This window comes from Phocoena sinus, chromosome 13, assembly GCF_008692025.1.
Source record: "Phocoena sinus isolate mPhoSin1 chromosome 13, mPhoSin1.pri, whole genome shotgun sequence".
Classification (NCBI taxonomy): domain Eukaryota; kingdom Metazoa; phylum Chordata; class Mammalia; order Artiodactyla; family Phocoenidae; genus Phocoena; species Phocoena sinus.
The window spans coordinates 58,466,919-58,485,541 of record NC_045775.1 but is presented as its reverse complement, the minus strand read 5'-3'; the positions used below and the strand labels follow the sequence as shown (position 1 = coordinate 58,485,541).

Below are 18,623 nucleotides of genomic sequence, written 5' to 3'. Positions count from 1 at the left end.
CTGGCCAGGTGAAGCCTTGAGCAACACTCCTGGGAATTCCTCTGGGGAGATGTCGTTAGGCTGAGGCCTCCCCTTTCTGCTGATACTCAGCTTGCCCTTAATGAGTCAGATTGTCCCCGCAGGCGTCCTTGGGGTCCAGTATCCAAGCTCCATCCTAAGCCTTTGAAAGACATACAAACAATTGGCTACATATGTAAGTGAACCTGGCCAAATTTAAAACCATTCTATAAACTAAGCTGACCCGTTAGCCACCTGCCCAGAGTGAACAGGTGATGGAGTGGAAATAAAGGAACCAGGGAAAGAAAACAACGGAATCAAAACCACATATCCACTCATTCAGGGAAGGTTAGATTGCTACAGAGACAAGCGCTAACTCAGTTTACTTCCGTTCCTCTGAAGATTCTGAATGTTGCACTTTTTCTCAGGGACCAAAGTTAGGAGTGTGGGAGGCTGGAGAGAACCAAAGTGACCTGCTCCAAACCCCATTCCTTGTCCTGACAGCCTGAACTTTGTCCTTGTGGAATTGTCCCATTCTGTAGCTTAAAAAATTATTCTGGGGCTTCCCTGGTGGTGCAGTGGTTGAGAGTCCGCCTGCCGATGCAGGGGACACGGGTTCATGCCCCGGTCCGGGAAGATCCCACATGCCGCAGAGTGGCTGCGCCCGTGAGCCATGGCTGCAGAGCTTGCGCGTCCGGAGCCTGTGCTCCACAACAGGAGAGGCCACAACAGTGAGGGGCCCACGTACCGAAAAAAAAAAAAAATTATTCTGAATTCCACTGAAGAGGCAAGACTTTGAGACAGACCTGACTGCTCTCCAAGCCTCTTTCCTTCTGGCAAAACACTGCTTTAAAATCAGAGCCTATGTAGCAGCCACCTTCCCCTCTCCTCACTAGGTTTCCTGTTCCTACTTCCAAGTCTGATGTGACCCTAGAAGCCAGGCACAGCATTTACCAAGGCCTGTCCCCACACAGCGGCTGCAAGAGTGAAGTCCCAGCCTAATCACTGAGTGTCTTAGAAAGGGGACTCTGGAACAAAATCCTTCCTTGGCTGGTTGTGTGTCCTGAGATAAATAGCTTGAGCTCTCAGAGTTTCAACATCCTCCAGGCAAGAGATCAGTGATGTCTGTAAAGCATGGAGGTCCCTGGAGAGGGAGGGTGTTACATCCTAGGACTGCAAGGAATTACTAGTGAGGACCCAGGCCTCCTCGGTCAGCTTCGAGGAAGAGGAGGGCACTCCTGACCCAATGATGGGGCTGGGGTACCAGGAGGGGGTTGTCAGCTGCACCGGTGGGGATGCAGAACCAAGAGGGAGCCAGAATCCCCATGTCCCCTTCCCTCTCCCTGCAGATCCAGTCCCTCCCAGAGCCTGCACACATCAGGCCAGGTTGCTGGGATGTAAGAAGAGGGCTGGGGTCTGGAGAGCTCCACAGAGGGCAGGAAATTTAGAGAGGGAGGGGAAGTGTGGAAGCCTGAGGTTCCTGGGAAAGGGAGACACAAGAAAGACTCCTAGGACCCTCAGGAAAGCATGCTGCCCACATCCCTTAAAGGTGACATGTCTGGAGCCTGCCTTTGGGGGTAGAACTAAAGTCCCTCTGCACAGGGAGGCCCAGCCCCAGTCCCCCATCTTTCCCCCAACACTTCCCCTCCATTTTTCACAGATTTTTTTCCTCCTCTGAGCACGGGTCCTGCCCCTCTCAGGCCCTGCCCTTTGCTGCTATCGTGTGTGAAGCAGAACCCAAATCGGAAAGGTCAGAGAGGGCCAGGCTTGCCATCCAGGCAGGAAGGATGCAGTCCGCCGCGTGGGACAGTCCTCACCCCTCGCAGGCTCTGTGGGTCTCCGAGGCGCGCCACCTCTGGAGAGGGACCCTGCAAGCTCGCTACCTGGAAGACTCAAAGTCATGCTTTAAAAACAAAGAGCATAAAAACTTCTTGGGGAGAACGGGTGTTAGGAGATTTGGGATTTGGGGAGAAATTGTCCAGCGATCTCTTTTTCTCCTTCATTCTCACCTCCCCAGAAGGAACCCCATTGTCACCCAGTGTCCTCTGGAGCCCCTGCGTTTAGGGATTGCCCCCTGGCCAGACCTTCCCATCTCTGGAAGCATCTCTTTGCAGCCTCTGCTGACAAGCCTGCTCCCAACTTTGTCCTCGGAGCCTCAGAGGCTACGCCTAAGGACAGAAGGAGGGGACAGACCGGGTACCCTGCAGAAATGAGCACGAGTGCGAGTCTCTTGAAAAGCCCCCTCCCCACTCAAGAGCCCCCGCGCCCTGGCGGCCGCTGCCGCGGGGAGTCCTAGGAGCATCGCCCCGGAGGGCGCGCTGCGTACCTGCGGCATCCCGGCGCCGGGCGGACAAGGTCCTGAGCTCTTTATTCCGGGTCCGGGGACACGAGCCGCTTCTCCCAGAGGCCCATAGGAAGAGCACGGGTCCCCTCTCTCCCTCCTCTGCTCGGGGATCTTTCCCGGCTGGGCTCTGCGGGAGTTGCGCTCTCGCCGCCGCAGATCAGAGGACCGCGGCTCCTCGGCGTGGCCACCAACAACCCCCCCCCCCGCCCCCGTCGCGGTCCCCGCCCGGGTGACCGTGGGGCGCCCAGGGCCGGGGTGCCCGGCTCGGGGAGGCGTGCTCCGCCGGGTCCGGGAGACACGAGAGGGAGGGGCTCCGGGCTCCAGGCAGGGCACGTCGGGTCGCCCAGGCACGCGCGCGGCTGGGGACCCCGGGAGTCCCCCCGGGGCCGGAGTGTCGGGGACGCAGAAGCGGCAGCTCGAGGCGAGGACACACCGGAAGGAGCGCGCGTTCCCTGGGCTCAGGCTCCGGAACGACCGCCTGGGGCGGGAACGAGGGCGGTGGAGCTCGGAGCGCGGCTCGGCGCGGACTCGGCGCCCGAGGCTCCCATCCCGCAGGGCTGCGCCCAACCCGGTGCTCGGGACCGCTCGGCCGCTCACCTGGCCAGCCCCGGGGCCACCGCCAGAGTGGGCGGTCGGGCCCGATGAGCTGGCGAGATTTCAGAGAACCGGGAGGAGCCTCCCCTCCTGCCCACACCGCCCTCGCAGGAGACGCTGGGAGCGACCCAAAGGTAGTTCCCTCAGACAAGCCCAACTGGACGCCGGGGTCAGCTTCATTTCAGCCGCCTGACCTCTGTGTTAGAGGCTCTGAGAACCGCTTTCCGGAAAGCAAGGAAGCGGCGGGGAGGGCAGCGGTGTGGATACGGGAGAGAGAGGTGGCCTCCCACCCACCCAGGGATATCTGTTCAAAAGGCTAGGATGACCAGAGCTAACTTACAGAGAGCACAGATCTCCAAAAGTCTACAGATTTCTCAAGAACTTAAATATCAAATTAGCTTTTGATGCAGCAATTCCACTTCCCAAAAAACCCTGAAAGCCGGGACTCAGATGCTTGTACATCAATGTTCATAGCAGCATTGTTCACAACAGGCCAAAGGGTGGAAACAACCCAAACGTTCATCAACTGATAAGTGGATTTTTTAAATGTGGTGTACACATACATTAGAATATTTCTTATCCTTGAAAAAAGGAATGAAGTATAAAAGTGTTGACGAGGATGTGGAGAAATTGGGACCCTTGTGTGCTGTTGGTGGGAATGTAAAGTGATGCGGTCACAGTGGAAAACAATATGGCAGGTCCTCAAAAGTTAAAAAAAAAAAAAAAGAATTACCATATGATCCAGTTATTTCACCTCTGGGTATATCCCCAAAATTATTGAAAGCAGTGTCTGAAAGAGATATTTGTACACCCATATTCATAGCAGCATTATTCACAACAGCCAAAAGGTAGAACCAACCCAAACGTCTATCAACAAATGAATGGATAAATAAAATGTAGTAGGTACGTACAATGGAGTATTTTTCAGCCTTTAAAAGGATGGGAATTCTGACACATGATAGGATATGGACGAACCTTAAGGACATTATACTAAGTGAAACAAGCCAGTCGCAAAAAGACAAATACTGCCTAATTCCACTTATATGAGGTACCTAGATGCATCAAAATCATAGAGACCAAAAGTAGAATGGCACTTGCCAAGGGTTGAGGGGATAAGGGAAGGGGAGTTCCTACTTAATGGGTACAGAGTTTTAATTTTGCAAGATGCAAAGAGTTAGGGTGATGGATCGTGGTGATGGTTGCACAGCAATATGAATGGACTTAATTCACTTAACTGTACGCTTAAAAATGGTTAAGATGGTAAATATTCTATGTATTTTACCACAACAGAAAAAATGGGGGAAAAAAGAAATGAAGTCTTGATACATGCTACGATATGGGTGAACCTTGAAAACATCACATTAAGTGAAAAAATTCAGACACAACAGGATAAACACATGACTCCACATATATGAGGTACCTAGAATAGGCAGATTCATAGAGCCAGAAAATAGAATGAAGAAGAGGAATGGTGAGTTATTGTTTAATGGACACAGAATTTGTTTGGGTTGATGACAAAGTTCTGGAAATGGGGCGTGGTAATGGGTGCAGAACACTGTGAATACACTTAATGTCACCGAAGTGTACACTTAAAGTTGTTTAAAAACAAAACAAAACAAACATAAGCCATGGGCTTCCCTGGTGGCGCAGTGGTTAAGAATCCGCCTGCCAATGCAGGGGACACGGGTTCGAGCCCTGGTCCGGGAAGATCCCACATGCTGCAGAGCAACGATGCCTGTGCGCCACAACTACTGAGCCTGTACTCTAGAGCCCGTGAGCCACAACTGCTGAAGCCTGCGTGCCTAGAGCCCGTGCTCCGCAACAAGAGAAGCCACCGCAATGAGAAGCCCGCGCACGGCAACGCGCAGCAACGAAGACCCAACGTAGCCAAAAATAAATTAATTTATTAAAAAAAAACAAAAGCCATGGAAGAGCTCAGATCTCCTTAGTAAGGCATCAAAGTTTGGCCTCCAGTTGTCCACAATGGAAATGGGGCTGCCAGGGGTCTGGACTTTTACTCCTCCTTGCCACTATCAAACTTCAGGCAAGTCACAGAACTTTTCTGAGGCTCCCTTTCCTCATTCACTAAATGAAGGAGTTGAGCTTGCACTAGGAAACCACTGCCATGTTCCAGCACTTCATACAGTATCCTCCCCTGGCCCATATCCCTCCGTGGACACCTTCTTCTGTTATTTCCACAAAACTCCTGTCTTTTGCAAAAATGTCCCAGCCTTTCACATTTCTGAGTCTCATGTCCCCTAGGACATGGAACATGATAGCGGTTAAAAGCATGACAGATAGAGTCAGCTATCTCCTTTCTACCCAGTACTGCACACAGGAGCTGTGTGACCTTGGACAGTGTGCTAACCAAAGCCTAGCTTTCCCACTCGTAAAATGGGTGACAGTAGCTCCTACTGCACGGGACTGTTGTGAGGACTGGATAAGATGAGGCAGGTAAAGTGCTTGGTGCTATGCAGGCCCCTGATAAATGCCACCAGTTACTCTCACTCTGTGATTCTTTCCATATATTGCTCCCTGAGGTCCTAACCAACCCTTGAGATCTTACTCATGTGTCATTTCTTCCAGGAAGCATTCCTTGATTCCCCCAAGGCTATTCAAACCTTTCCTTGCCACTTGGTGCCTCTCTTTAAATGTATTTCTGTGTACCAATTTGCTTTCCATCTTGCACAGTTTCCTGAAGAAGAGGTATGTCTCATTCACTTTTGAATCCTGTTCTGTATTGTTTCTCAAACTTTCCTGATGATAAGAATCATCTGGGGTGCTAGTTAAACATATGGATTCCTTGATCCTGCCCCAAACTCAGGGAAGATATAAGATAGACACATGTTGACGTGTCCTTCCATATAGCCTATCTGTGTTCGTTCCACATGGCATGTCTTCCTATTTACTCAGAAAATCAAAAACAAAGCACAGAGTGCATTAGTTATCTATTTCTGCATTCCAAATTACCCCAAAACTTCAGAGCTGAAAGCAACAAACATGTATTACCTCACTGAGTTTCTGAGGGTCAGGAATCTGGGAGTGGCATAGCTGGGTGGTTCCAGGTTCAAGGTCTGTCATGAGATTGATGTCAAATTGTCAGCCAGGGCTGTACTCTCATCTGAAGGCTCAGCTGGGGTGGGGCGGATCCACCTCCAAGTTCACTCACAAGGTTGTTGTCTACTTTTCACTGGCTGTTGCTGGAGACTTCAGTTCTTCCTCATCATGTGGGCTTCTCTCTAGGCTGCCCGAGTGACCTCACTACATGGCAGCTGACCTCCCCTCTTCTGCAATATGCTATTTTTCACACACTCACATACACCCTGCCACAGTGTGGGAGGGGACCACACAAGTGTGTGAATACCAAGAGGTGGATCATTGGGGACTGATTTGGAGGCCATCTTGGAGGCTGGGTACAATGCAAAACTTAGAATTTTCCTATTTCCCCTTCAAAAACCTGGCAGTGAATGGTTCTTGAAGCTAACAATAATGCTAGCCTCAATGAAGACATTTTTGACCTTCAGAGTAGTGAGGTACTGGATGACTTGTGGAGTTGGAGTCATGAGGGCATAATTGGAAGAATGTATTGGCCAGGACCCCCATGGGGGAAATGGAAATATTAGAAGCAGATACAGTCTGGCAGGTTCTATGCACTGCAGCTCTTGGTGGGGACTCCTTTGAAGGGCTTAGTCCCTACATGTCAGTTTCTGCCAAAGGCTTCAGGGGAGCCTTCTCCATCTGTGAAGCAGACATCTATCTGGGGCCCAATTTTAATAATTCATCTCTGTGACAGAGTTAAACCTAGGCTTATGGCAAAATCTGTAAATAAAATTTTTTTTTTAAAAAATAAGGAAAGAAGAAGGAAAGGAAATGAGTTTAAAACAATCTGGAACTCCAATGATGTAATTTCTTCTTCAAATGTGTAGCCCCAAAGACACAAATGACCTGGAATTTTTTTCTGTGGTTAGAGTCTCCTGCTGCAAGGGGAAGATTCCTTGCTTCATCCCACCGACAAAGCAAGTCACAATATCGGAGAGAATTTCACCTCAGGGAGATGTTACCCAACAAAACCAAAAGAAAGAACTCATTTGGAAAGCACTTTTTTTTAGTGCTTTTAGGTATCCCTCACCCCTAAATAATGTTCTTGAGCTACCTTGGATTTTTTTCCTTTCTTATTCCACTGGCAGGAATCTTCCCAAAGGTGCTTTGAAATTTCATTTCTTCATCACATCATTCTATAATTATGTCCTTTGGTTTAGACATGAAAGTTTAACATCTTGGGGCTTTTTTCAGCCATGCAACTCCTGTGTTGCTCTAGTAAATACCACTTAGAAACCCAGCTCAAGGAGAGCCTTAGAGGTCCTTCAGTGAGCACTCTTATAGCGAGAAAAGAGCAAACAGATGCTCAAGAGGAAAGGCCTTTAGCCCAAAGGAACAGAGCAGCGTGACTTCAGAGCTCAGACTGGAATCCAAGTATCTTGAAATTTAGCTCAGCCTCGCCTCTCTGCTCAGCCACACCCACAGTGCACATTGCTACCTGTTTTTAATTTACCCCTCTTTCCATGATCCTTGGCTCCAGGGTTCAGCCACAATTCCTCCTGACAAATTTTACTAAATCAGCTTATTTTCTGCTTTCATCAGATTTGTTCCCTGGGCACACTCTCTCATCCAGTGCCATGAAAAAAATCAAGAATTCCTGCAAGACACCCAGAGCTGGCTCAGAACTCATCCTGCCTCCTTTTTCAATGACCTCCCCTGCACTCGAGCCAGCAATGCTTGATCGGCTTCCCAAAGCCCACTCAGCAGGTTGTTTGGACTGCTCTCTGCCATTCCTCTCCAGCTCCCCAAATCCCTCTGGAGGAGATGTGAAAGGAGATTCAGCGAGGCACAGAGACATGCTCTCATACCTGATGGAAACCCAAACATGCCAAAGATGTCAACTGTCTTGTTAATTTCATTGGTTTGATGCCATCCTTGACAACTTCTTAATGGTCGACAATACTATTCATATATTTATCTGGAGAAATAAACAGGTCATGGCTTGTAAGAATGTTTTTTTTTTTTGAAAAAGAAGAGAAGAGGATATTTTACCTATGAATATCAAAATATCATGAAGGCTCAAGAAGACAGCAGGTAATGAGTTTGAGCAGAAAGTGTGCTCACTGTTAAGCTCTAGATACATCCCGGCATGAAGTCTAACTGTGGAATCATCAATCTGGAATATTTTACATGAGGACTGTAATGCAGCTGACACATGGTGTCTGCCTCAGATTCCAATCTTCCTAGCTAAGTCCCAGGTGAAAGGGCTACAGGCAGCAGGACTCTGGGAGACAAGACAAAACAGAGAGGGCTGTTTGGGGCCTCCTAGTACAGAGTGGCTAAGAAAGCCCTTCTCTCCTTGTTTAAGAAACATTGCCTGGGGCTTCCCTGGTGGCACAGTGGTTGAGACTCCGCCTGCCGATGCAGGGGACACGGGTTCGTGCCCCGGTCCGGGAAGATCCCACATGCCGTGGAGCGGCTGGGCCCGTGAGCCATGGCCGCTGAGCCTGCGCGTCCGGAGCCTGTGCTCTGCAACGGGAGAAGCCACACAGTGAGAGGCCCGCGTACCGCAGAAAAATAAAAAAAGAAAGAAACATTGCCTGGTTCTAATGCAATGAGGACCACATGGAATGCCACAGTGCCCTGGCACCTTGCAGCTCAGCTTCTGAAGATGAGATGGGTCCTTCCACTGACTTAATGCACTCTCAGAGGGAGTAGCACAGTCAGGCCCCCAAAAGTCTTTATGGAGGATGTGTTGGGACGTTGAGAAGAAGGTGCAAGGATTGTTCAAGAACTGGAATGATAACCACCACTGCCTCATGCCCCACCCCAGAGACTCCTAGAGATAAGGGGCTGGAATGTTCTGATTATGGAGGTGGTGGCAGAAGTGAGTTATATCTTTATGTGGGCCCACTGTACCCACAGGCTAGGAAATCCTGGTGAGACTGGAGTTACAGAGGAATTCATTACAAAGGAAGGAGCCCACACCACCTCTATCACCAAGTATAACACTTAGAGATAGAGTTGGTAAATCATAGCCATTGTCTTACTAAGTACTTTGTACTCACATTGTCTACTAGTATTCTTTGATTCAGATAGTTCATTCTTATAGTTTCTTTTAAGGAAAAAAAATAAATATTCATAACACTATAAAATAATAAAATGTAAGAAAAACCCCAAAGTCATCAAAACTGGGTTATCAGTTTCCTAGGGCTGCCGTGACAGAGTACCACAGACTAGGTGGCTTAAAGCAACAGGTATTTCTTCTCTCATAGTTCTGGAAGTTAAGTCTGAGATCAAGGTGTTGGCAGGGCCATGGTCCCTTTGAGTCTCTAAGTAGAATCCTTCCTTGCCTCTTCCTAGCTTCTGGTGGTGGCTGTCAATCCTTGTTGTTCCTTGGCTTACAGCAGCATCACTCCCATCTCCACCTCCATGGTCACATAGCCTTCTTCTCTGTATGTCTCTGTCTTTTTTTTTTTTTTTTTAATTTTTGGCTGAGTTGGGTCTTCGTTGCAGTGCACGGGCTTCTCATCTTGGTGGCTTCTCTTGTGGAGCACGAGCTCTAGGCACACAGGCTTCAGTAGCTGGGGCACACGGACTCAGTAGTTGTGGCTCCTGGGCTCTAGAGCACAGGCTCAGTAGTTGTGGCACACGGGCTTAGTTGCTCCGCGGCATGTGGGATCTTCCCGGACCAGGGCTCGAACCCATGTCCCCTGCATTGGTAGGCGGATTCTTAACCACTGCGCCACCAGGGAAGCCCTGTCTCTGTCTTTATATGGCATTTTCCTCTTATACAGACACTAGTCATATTGGATTAGGACTCACCCTGATGACTTCAATTTAACTTGATTATATCTGCAAAGACCCTATTTCCAAATAAGGTTACATTTGCAGGTACTGGAAGTTAGGATTTCAACATATCTTTGGGGAGGACACAATTTAACCCATAGCAAGTATACTGTGATACATTTATGTGTGATGGAATACAATGTAGCTATCAAAAATAGGACTATGAAATCAATCTATGCTGTTAGAAGTCAGGACAGAAGGACAGTGGTTACCCTTGGGGAAGAGAGATCACAGGCAAGAACCATTTGGAGGGTTTTGGGGGTGTTAGTAATATTCTTCTTCTTGATCTAGTAGCTGGTTACATGGATGTGTTCAGTTGGTAAAAATTCATCCAGCTGTACACTTATGAAATGTACACATTTCTGAATGTACAATATATTTCAATGAAAAGTTAATTAGGACATAGTGCTGTAAAAGTATATTGACTGACATGGAAAGATAGTCATGATACATTACTGAATGGAAAAACATCAGGTTACAAAACCATATTGCAATATGATTCCATTTGGAGGGGAAATGTATGCATCATCTAGAAAAGAAAATGTCTGGAAGGGCAGAGGAAATTGCTAACACTCAACTCAGAGTGGAAAGAAAATACAAGTGTTTTCCCCCTCATTTCCACTATTTGTATTTTCTGATTTTTTTTATTGCAGCTATATTATTTGTATAATCCTTTAAATTTCATAAATGAGAAAAGGGTGAATTGATTACAATAAATAGGAGATTCACCTATTAGGGGAAATCATTAACTTAGATCTTTATTTTACACTATATTCCAAAATGCAATAAGGAAGGATTAAAGAGCTGAATTCAAAGAATTAAAAACTGAAAGAAAACACTGATAAAAATTTATGAGATTCATGAGATCTCAGAGTGGCAAAGCCTTTACTAAGCAAAAAACAAAAAGGTAATAGATGAACCCCAAAGGCAATGGATAGATTTTTCTACATTAAAACATTTGAAAGTCAGAAAAACCATAAACAAAACTAAAAGATAAATGTCAAACTAGGAAAAATATTTATGGCAAATATTGCAAACAAAAGGTCAAGATCCTTAGTATATGAAGTACTGTTACTTTGTAATAAGGAAAGAGCTGGTACCTCGAAAGAATAATGGGCAAAAAGGCAATTCACAAAAAGAAATGCAAATAACAATAAAATGTATTTTAAAGTGCTTACTCTCACCAGTAATCAAAGGAATTTCATCTAAATACAATGGCATAAAATTTTGCCTATCAAATTAGTCAAGATCACAAAATGCAAAAATGGAAATTGGATCAGTAGCTTAATTTAAGAATTCAAATCAACACTCTCACTTCGGGAATGTCTTAAGCTTTCTCTGATTCTTCAGCCTTTATGCATTCTGCCCAGAGTTGCTTTGTAATAAATGTGAGTTGATTCAGTTGATTTCACACAACCATATTTCCCCCTTCTGATTTTTGACCTGCCTGACATTTGCTTGAGTTTCAGCCAGGAGAACAGCCACAGGCACACGGCCAAGAAGATGATGTCATTCTACAGAAAGTCAAGTGTCAGAGTTCTGAGCTCCTTGTATGTGTAGAGAAAGGCGCAGGAGAAGGTTGAACTCAAATTACATGTAAAAATGTGTAATTAATCTTTTGCATGGTTTATTGAATAAGTTACAAAACTGTCTTAACATTCAGACCATTTTCAAGTTGTGTGTGTGTGTGGTGTGTGTGTGTGTAGACGTATGTGCAGGGGCGTGGTGGGAGGTGGAAGACAAGTGATATGCACAGCAAACCCCTGGAAGCACTTTTATCCCTGCCAAAAGCCAGACTATAGTGATATAGCTCATCTAATGAAACTGCTCTCAACGTTAATTAACCAAAAGGCGGGGGAGGGCTGAATGGAGTGAATATTAAGACAAAGGACCGGGACTTCCTGTAATTTAGGTAAAGTAGAGCAGAAGCCACCACTTGGAAGGAAGGGTCTGAGAAGAGTTAAAGCTGCCCAGACAGAAATGCCACTTTGTATGGCAGCACTTAACCTCCTCATCAGCTTTCTACCTGTTGATGATGTCACCTCATCCATGTGCAGGTGTCTCCAGACTCTACGCTCACCTGCACCCGCTCGTGCTCTCTCTCTCTCCCCACATCAAATACTATTCTCAAGAATAAAGAATACGTGTGTGTGTGTGTGTGTGTAGTGTTTAATTAGGCATAGTATGTGAAGTATATATTTTCCATGTTTTTAAATTTTGCCTGTGATCACAAAAGTAACATGTGTTGTTGTTAAAAAAAAAAAAACAACAAAAAACCTCAAACCATACTAAGTATAGAAAATGAAAATTCTCACACTTACCTTTATCCCTAATCCCATTATTAGCAGTTTGGTGTGGGTATTTTCCTAAAAACAGAGTATCTTAAAACAACCTTATATAAAATTTATTAATGTGATACTAGCATATGTCAATGTATACTTTAAATATAGAAATAGAGACAATCGACTATAAAGTCACAAATGTTCAAAATACCCACCTCAGGGGCTTCCCTGGCGGCGCAGTGGTTGAGAGTCCGCCTGCCGATGCAGGGGACACGGGTTTGTGCCCCGGTCCGGGAGGATCCCACATGCCGCGGAGCGGCTGGGCCCGTGAGCCATGGCCGCTGAGCCTGCGCGTCCGGAGCCTGTGCAAAAAAAAAATACCCACCCCAGGACCAGAGCCTGTTACTGGTGTAACAGTCTACTGGTGGATGCGGTTCTTTGGAAGACTCTCTGTGTATGTATTAAAGACACCAGGCAGAACAGTCTGTGCTTTGGTAGAATTCCAAGCTCAGACGATTTTCCGTGGGGAGATTGTCTCCTGGAACCCATGAGGAGAAGACAATAATGCAGCTACTCTGCATCTGAGTGATGCTCAGGCAGGAAATAGGTGAGACTTGCCCTGCAAGAGGATGGAACTCCTTGGAGTAGGTGGCAGGAGGTGCGGAGAGGCCGTATGGAAGGCCCAATGGTAGAAGCGAACTGCCCGGGTGTTAGAGAGACAAGATGGTTGTGCGGCCAGACGCTGCTTCTACTTTTCTGATTGACAATGGGGAAAGCTGGGAGCAAAGGCTTGGCAGTGTGTTGGAGCCCCAGGTTCTAGGCAGCAGGCCTCAGTGCCACCTCTAGCCAGGAAAGCAACTAGAACTGGCCCTAAGCACCCAATAGAGGGGAGAGATGCATTCTGGTATCGGAGGCAACAGTGGGGAAGAGAGGCTTCTGGTTACAGTCTCTCAGTTTTGTGGTTTAAGCCGTGACAGTCACAGAACTCAGCTACACACCCTGGTGGAACCAGGTCAGGTAACGGTGTTAAGTCCTCCAGCCTCAAGGGGGCACACCTGAGTTCTGACCCCATTAGCTGGACAAGAGCACAGAGAACTGGGTTATGGATACCAAAGAGTATCCAAAGCTCCCTGACTCCCTGCACTATCCTCCTACATCAAGGGCTTCCCTGTAACTTTTCCCCAATTCGCCAGGCTGCTGGATGAGACTGTCCAGGGTGTATCCTACACAAACTACCCAGACAAGAAGGCATGCAGAGGCCGAAGCCCTGCCCACACACCTCGTGCCAAGCTGATGGCCTTCCTGTGGCCTGAGTCCACCCAGAGGAAGGGGTGCCTTTAGACGAATGAAATGCTAGCAGTGGCCCAGAGTCTGTCTACTGGTCAACAATCAACACTTGGTCCTCAAAAGTCTTCGCTTTATCAATTCAGCATGCCAGTTGATCGTTGATCCAACTTTGTATTCCTCCATTCTACATTCTGTTGGGTAAAGAGGCTCCAGGACTAGGCTGGAAGGCTAACATGCTGGGCTCAAATTTCTACCCTGCTGTTGTCTGTGTGGTGGTGTACAGCTTGCCTACCTTCTCTGGGATTCGGCTTTGCCATAATCTCTAAGAATCTCTAAGACTCCTTCAAGCTCAAAAATTACATGATTCCTTTGGGCATCAAGTTTGAGAGATTCCCACACTGTCAAATTTGCTCCAACTAGTCAAATGATCTCCTTGGGCTTTGAGATCACGGCCCCCACCCCTGAGTGGCTGCTGGGAGAGGCTGGAAAGCGCACCTTTGTTAAGCCGACCACACTCTCACTGAAGCCAGCCACCTTCACTTCCACATCCTTCAGACCCTGGTGCATGTCCCTGAAGATGTCCTGTGGTTGCCATGAGATCCCATCCCACTCCATCTCCCAAAACTTCCAGTGGTAGCACTTAAGCTTCTTTTGTAGCTGGAAGAAGATTTGAGTAGGTTTCTGGTTCTTCAAAGACCTGCTTGATGTGGGTGGCCTGCTGTTTGTCTGCACTGCTGGCAAGTTTCAACTAGTCATCAGCGTTGTCCTCTGGGATGTTTGTACAACCTCCATCTGTTATGTAAACTTCAGGGTCTTCTGGTGCAGGTGAGCGATAGCAGCCTTTGTGCACTGAGCATCTCGTATTCCATCCATGGAATCCATTGGATGCTGCCATCAATGCGAGTGGAAGTCTGGGCAAGGCTACTTACTTCCAACTACTCCATTTAGTCTCGGTTGAAATGCAGCAGCAACACAAGCTATTTCCATCACAGTTAAGCTGCTAGAAGCATCAGTCATAGCTAGAGACTTGGGCTGGCCTGACTATAACAACTGCCATCTTCTGGCCAGATTTCCTATTCCTATTGATTTGGTGACTTCCCCTTGCGGTCTCTGGCTTGCCCCACCTACTATGAAAATTCATCTCTTCCTTTATCTTGGATGGCAGTTGGATCTGCTGTAGGACTCATTCAGAGCTGTGGGGTGGGTGGAGACACCATCAATCTCAGCACACGCATTCTTGCTTTCCAGATCCATTTCAGGCTCGGGTCTACCTGAATTTGCCGCACATCGTGTGGAGACACAGATGACCTCCTGTGCTGGTGTTGAAAGAGATGCTTCAAGCCTTGGCCAATCACATTATTGTTCTCCAAAGCATTATGGGTCATTTTAACAATGTGTGTTCTGATTCTGTCTGCTTTCTGGCCTCTGCATCTGCAAAGTAGTAAATGTGGCATTTTCTACTTTGACAGTTTCTTGATGCTATTTTTCCTTTCTCTCTCTTCCCTCATTAAGGAAGGTTTGCAGCTAAGTCACCCTTCCCTGACCTGGGACACTGTACCAATGGTCCAGCCCCTCCACCCTGCCTCCCAAAACATACCTTTTGGTTCTTTACAACACATTGTATCTTTGATGCTGACTGTCACCATGAAAGCTTTCACCTGACTCAATGAAACGACAAGTACTCTTTTGCTAATGACTTAGCTGCGTGATTGGGTGACGAGACTATACTTGGAGGCAGTAGCAGGAAATGACAAGCTACACTAATTGCAAAATTCTTTGGATCTGTTTTTGATTCCGTGCAAGGGATTCCGCAAGAGTAGCGGAAACTGAACTAAATATAGGTCCAGCTCTGGTTCTGCCACTAACAAGCTGTGTGGCCTTGAAAATGCTACTTTACCTTTCAGGTCTCAATTTCCTCACTTATTCAAAAATATCATTTGAGTATCCTTATGTGCCAGGTGCTGTGTTTATCACAGGTAAAGAGAGCATGGTCCAGATCCCTTTGTTGGTGGGTAACACAAAGAAAGAAAGAAAGAAAAGTAAGAAAGATAAGAAAGGGAAGGAATGAAGAAAGAGAGGAAAAGATGGAAGAGAGGATGGGGTGCAGGGTGGAGAGATAAATTAGGAGTTTGGGACTAACATATACACACTACTATATATAAAATAGATAAACATCAAGGACCTACTGTATATCACAAGATATCCTGTACTGTATATCTTGTGATAACCTATAATGGTAAAGAATCTGAAAAAGAATAAATATTATATATATTATTGTTGTGTACCTGAAACTAACACAACATTGTAAATTAACTAAACTTCAGGTTTTTTAAAAGGTCAAAAAAGGGAGCAAGTAAATAATCACAAATTATAATATAAAACTGAGTATTTTTCAGCTTTTTCTTTATCCATAGAACTATTTACTCGAAGAAAATCTACCAAGGCAGCCCATGAGCTGACCTGGTTGATCTCCACCTCTCTCACACATGGCACTCAGCCCTTGCTCAGCCCATGCCTGCCTTCTCATTCCTTCTGGATCAGGCTAAACTCTCCCCCACCTCAGGGTCTTGGCATTTGCTGCTCCTTTGCTTATAACACTGCCCCTACATTCTCAGATGGCCTGATCCTTCGTTTCCTTCATATCTTTGCCTAAATATCACCTGAGAAAAGACATCTCTGTTAAAACTATCTAAAATAATTCTGTGTCTTCCAGTGCCCTTCCTACCTTACCCTGCCTTGTTTTGCTTTTCTTTGTTTTTCTGGGGGTTTTTTACATTTAATTCTAGAAATTATATACTCATTCTTTGTCTCACAAATATAAATTTCATGACAAGGAGTTTGTCTTATTAATTTCTAAGTTCTTAGCTACTAGTACAAGGCCTGGGGCAGAGTAGGAGCTCAATTAATATTTGTTAAAAGAACATGGGGAGAAAAAATTAATGTGGAGTTGGTTTTGTTGAAACATTAGGGAAGGAACTAAGTCCTACACCATCGTTTCCCTCCCGATGTAGCCCGTGAGGACACTTTCGGGTCTAACACTGTAGGATTTCATGAATCCATTCATCAGGAAAGAGGTCTCATGTGTTAAACTTTATTCATTATTCTTTTATTTAATTCCAAAATTTGTACTTTGTTCTAAGAATTATGCTAATAGTACAAATAGCATTATCTATTCTGTCTTGCAGTTCATGGTCTACCTATGAAAACAGATTAATCACAATTATAATATGACAGATGAGCTGGGAAGACAGAGTAGCTTCATGCAGGGCACCTCAAATTCCTCATCTATAAAAGGCATATTTACTTCTTGACTTCAAATTCTGTTATAAGAATGAAATGAGAAAATGGATATGAAATTGCTTGAAATACTGCATAACATCTTCAAATGTCCAGTATTGGTATGGTTATTCAAGATCAGATAGGACTTCAGCAAAATGGTAGAGTAAGGAACTCCAAAAAGTATGTCCCTCCATGAAAGCAATGAAAAAAATGTCAAAAACTGTAAGAGTCAGTTTTGACAGGAATCTGGAAATTAACCAAAGGCTTGCAATAACACAGGGAGCACTTACTCAAGAAAAACAGCTAAATCTATGTTAGAATGGTTAGCTTAGTGGTGTTTTAACTTACCCTAGTCCAACCACCCACTCCCCAGCTCAGTAACAGCCTTGAAAATAATGGTCCACATTCTCAATACCAGAGAGAACAGAACAAACCACATTCACAAAGAATTGTCATTATTTGACCTACTAGTGACTCTTTGGAAGACTGCTTGAAAGGCTATCTTCATCTCACTTGACTCAAAACTCAACTAGTACTAAAGCCACTACCCAGGAACATTTGTCAAAAACAATTACAAGGAAATATTTTAGCCACGGCTGCCTGAGGCAATGGATAACAGCTGGGCAAACAACAGACTAACCTGGAAGCTTGAAAAGAATGAGTAAGGAATGAAGAACTTTGAAGAGCTCCTAAATATTTCCCGGAGTATAGAAGGCTATTTACATGCCCAGAGCTGTGTACCTGCTCAAGAAAGACCCAAGAAGCCCTACACTCTCATTACTGGCAGACCTTGAGACTCCGCATAAGCATAACATGAAGCTTAGGACAGAGCTGTAAACTTCCAGACTAGATGCTAAATGTATGCCTCAACACTCACAGAGAGCCTGTTGGCAAAAGCTCTAAGAATTTTTGGTTCCAGGTGCTTAAGGAAATCTCTGTCCAAATCATTAGGTAACCAAAAAATGAACAGACCAGAAACATCAGTAGCCATACATGGCAAAGAATACAGACTTTACAGAATTAGTTCAGAAAAGCCACTAAAAAACAAAGACCAAAAGTACAACAAGCAGCAACAACAACAAATCCTAGGGAGGGAGGAGAATCTGATTTCCAGAGTTGCCCACATAATAGTCAAAAAGTGCAGTTTTCAACAAAATATTACAAAGGATATGAAGAAACAATACACAATGAAATATAAAAGCAATCAATAGAAACTATACCTGAGGAAGTCCAGATGTTGGACTTACTAGACAAAGATTTTAAATCAGCTGTTCAAAAATATGTTCAAAGGAAACCATAGAGAAAGAACTAAAGAAACTAAGAGAGGGTCTCATCAAATAGAGAATAGTCCAGATTTGAAAAGTACAATAACTGAAATGAAAAATTCAATAGAAGCTCAGCCGCAGATTCAAACAGGCATGAAAAGAATCATCAGACTTGAAGAAAGTTGACTGAAGTTATTCAGTTTGAGAAAAAAAGAGGAAAAAAATGAACAGAGCCTAAGAGACCTGTGAAACACCATTAAGTATATCAACATATGTACAAATGGGACTCCCAGAGGACAGGAGTGAGAGAAAGGGAATGGAAGAACATTTAAAGAAATAATGGTAAAAATCTTCCTGAATTTATTTTTCAAAATTAAAAAAAAATTAATCTACACATTCAAGAAGCTCAAGAAACTCCAAGTGGAATTAATTCAAAGAGATTCACACAGAGTTGCATTACAATCAAACAGTTGAAAGTCAAAGAGACAATCTTGAAAACCGCAACAGAGAAGTGACCCATGTACAAGGAGTAATCACTAATATTAACAGCTGATTTACCACCAGAAAATATGTAGGGATATCACATCCAAAGTGCTGAAAGAAAAAAATGAACAAACATTAATACAACATATCCAGACTTACGGGATGCAGTAAAAGTACTGTAGAGAGGGAAACTTATAGCTATAA

The 18,623-nt window shown here is 45.3% G+C and overlaps 1 pseudogene; it reads right to left on the bottom strand.

Annotated features, from left to right (window-relative positions):
* Positions 1–13,812: 13,812 nt before the first annotated feature.
* Positions 13,813–15,038, bottom strand: LOC116764024 (annotated as a pseudogene).
* Positions 15,039–18,623: the final 3,585 nt, after the last annotated feature.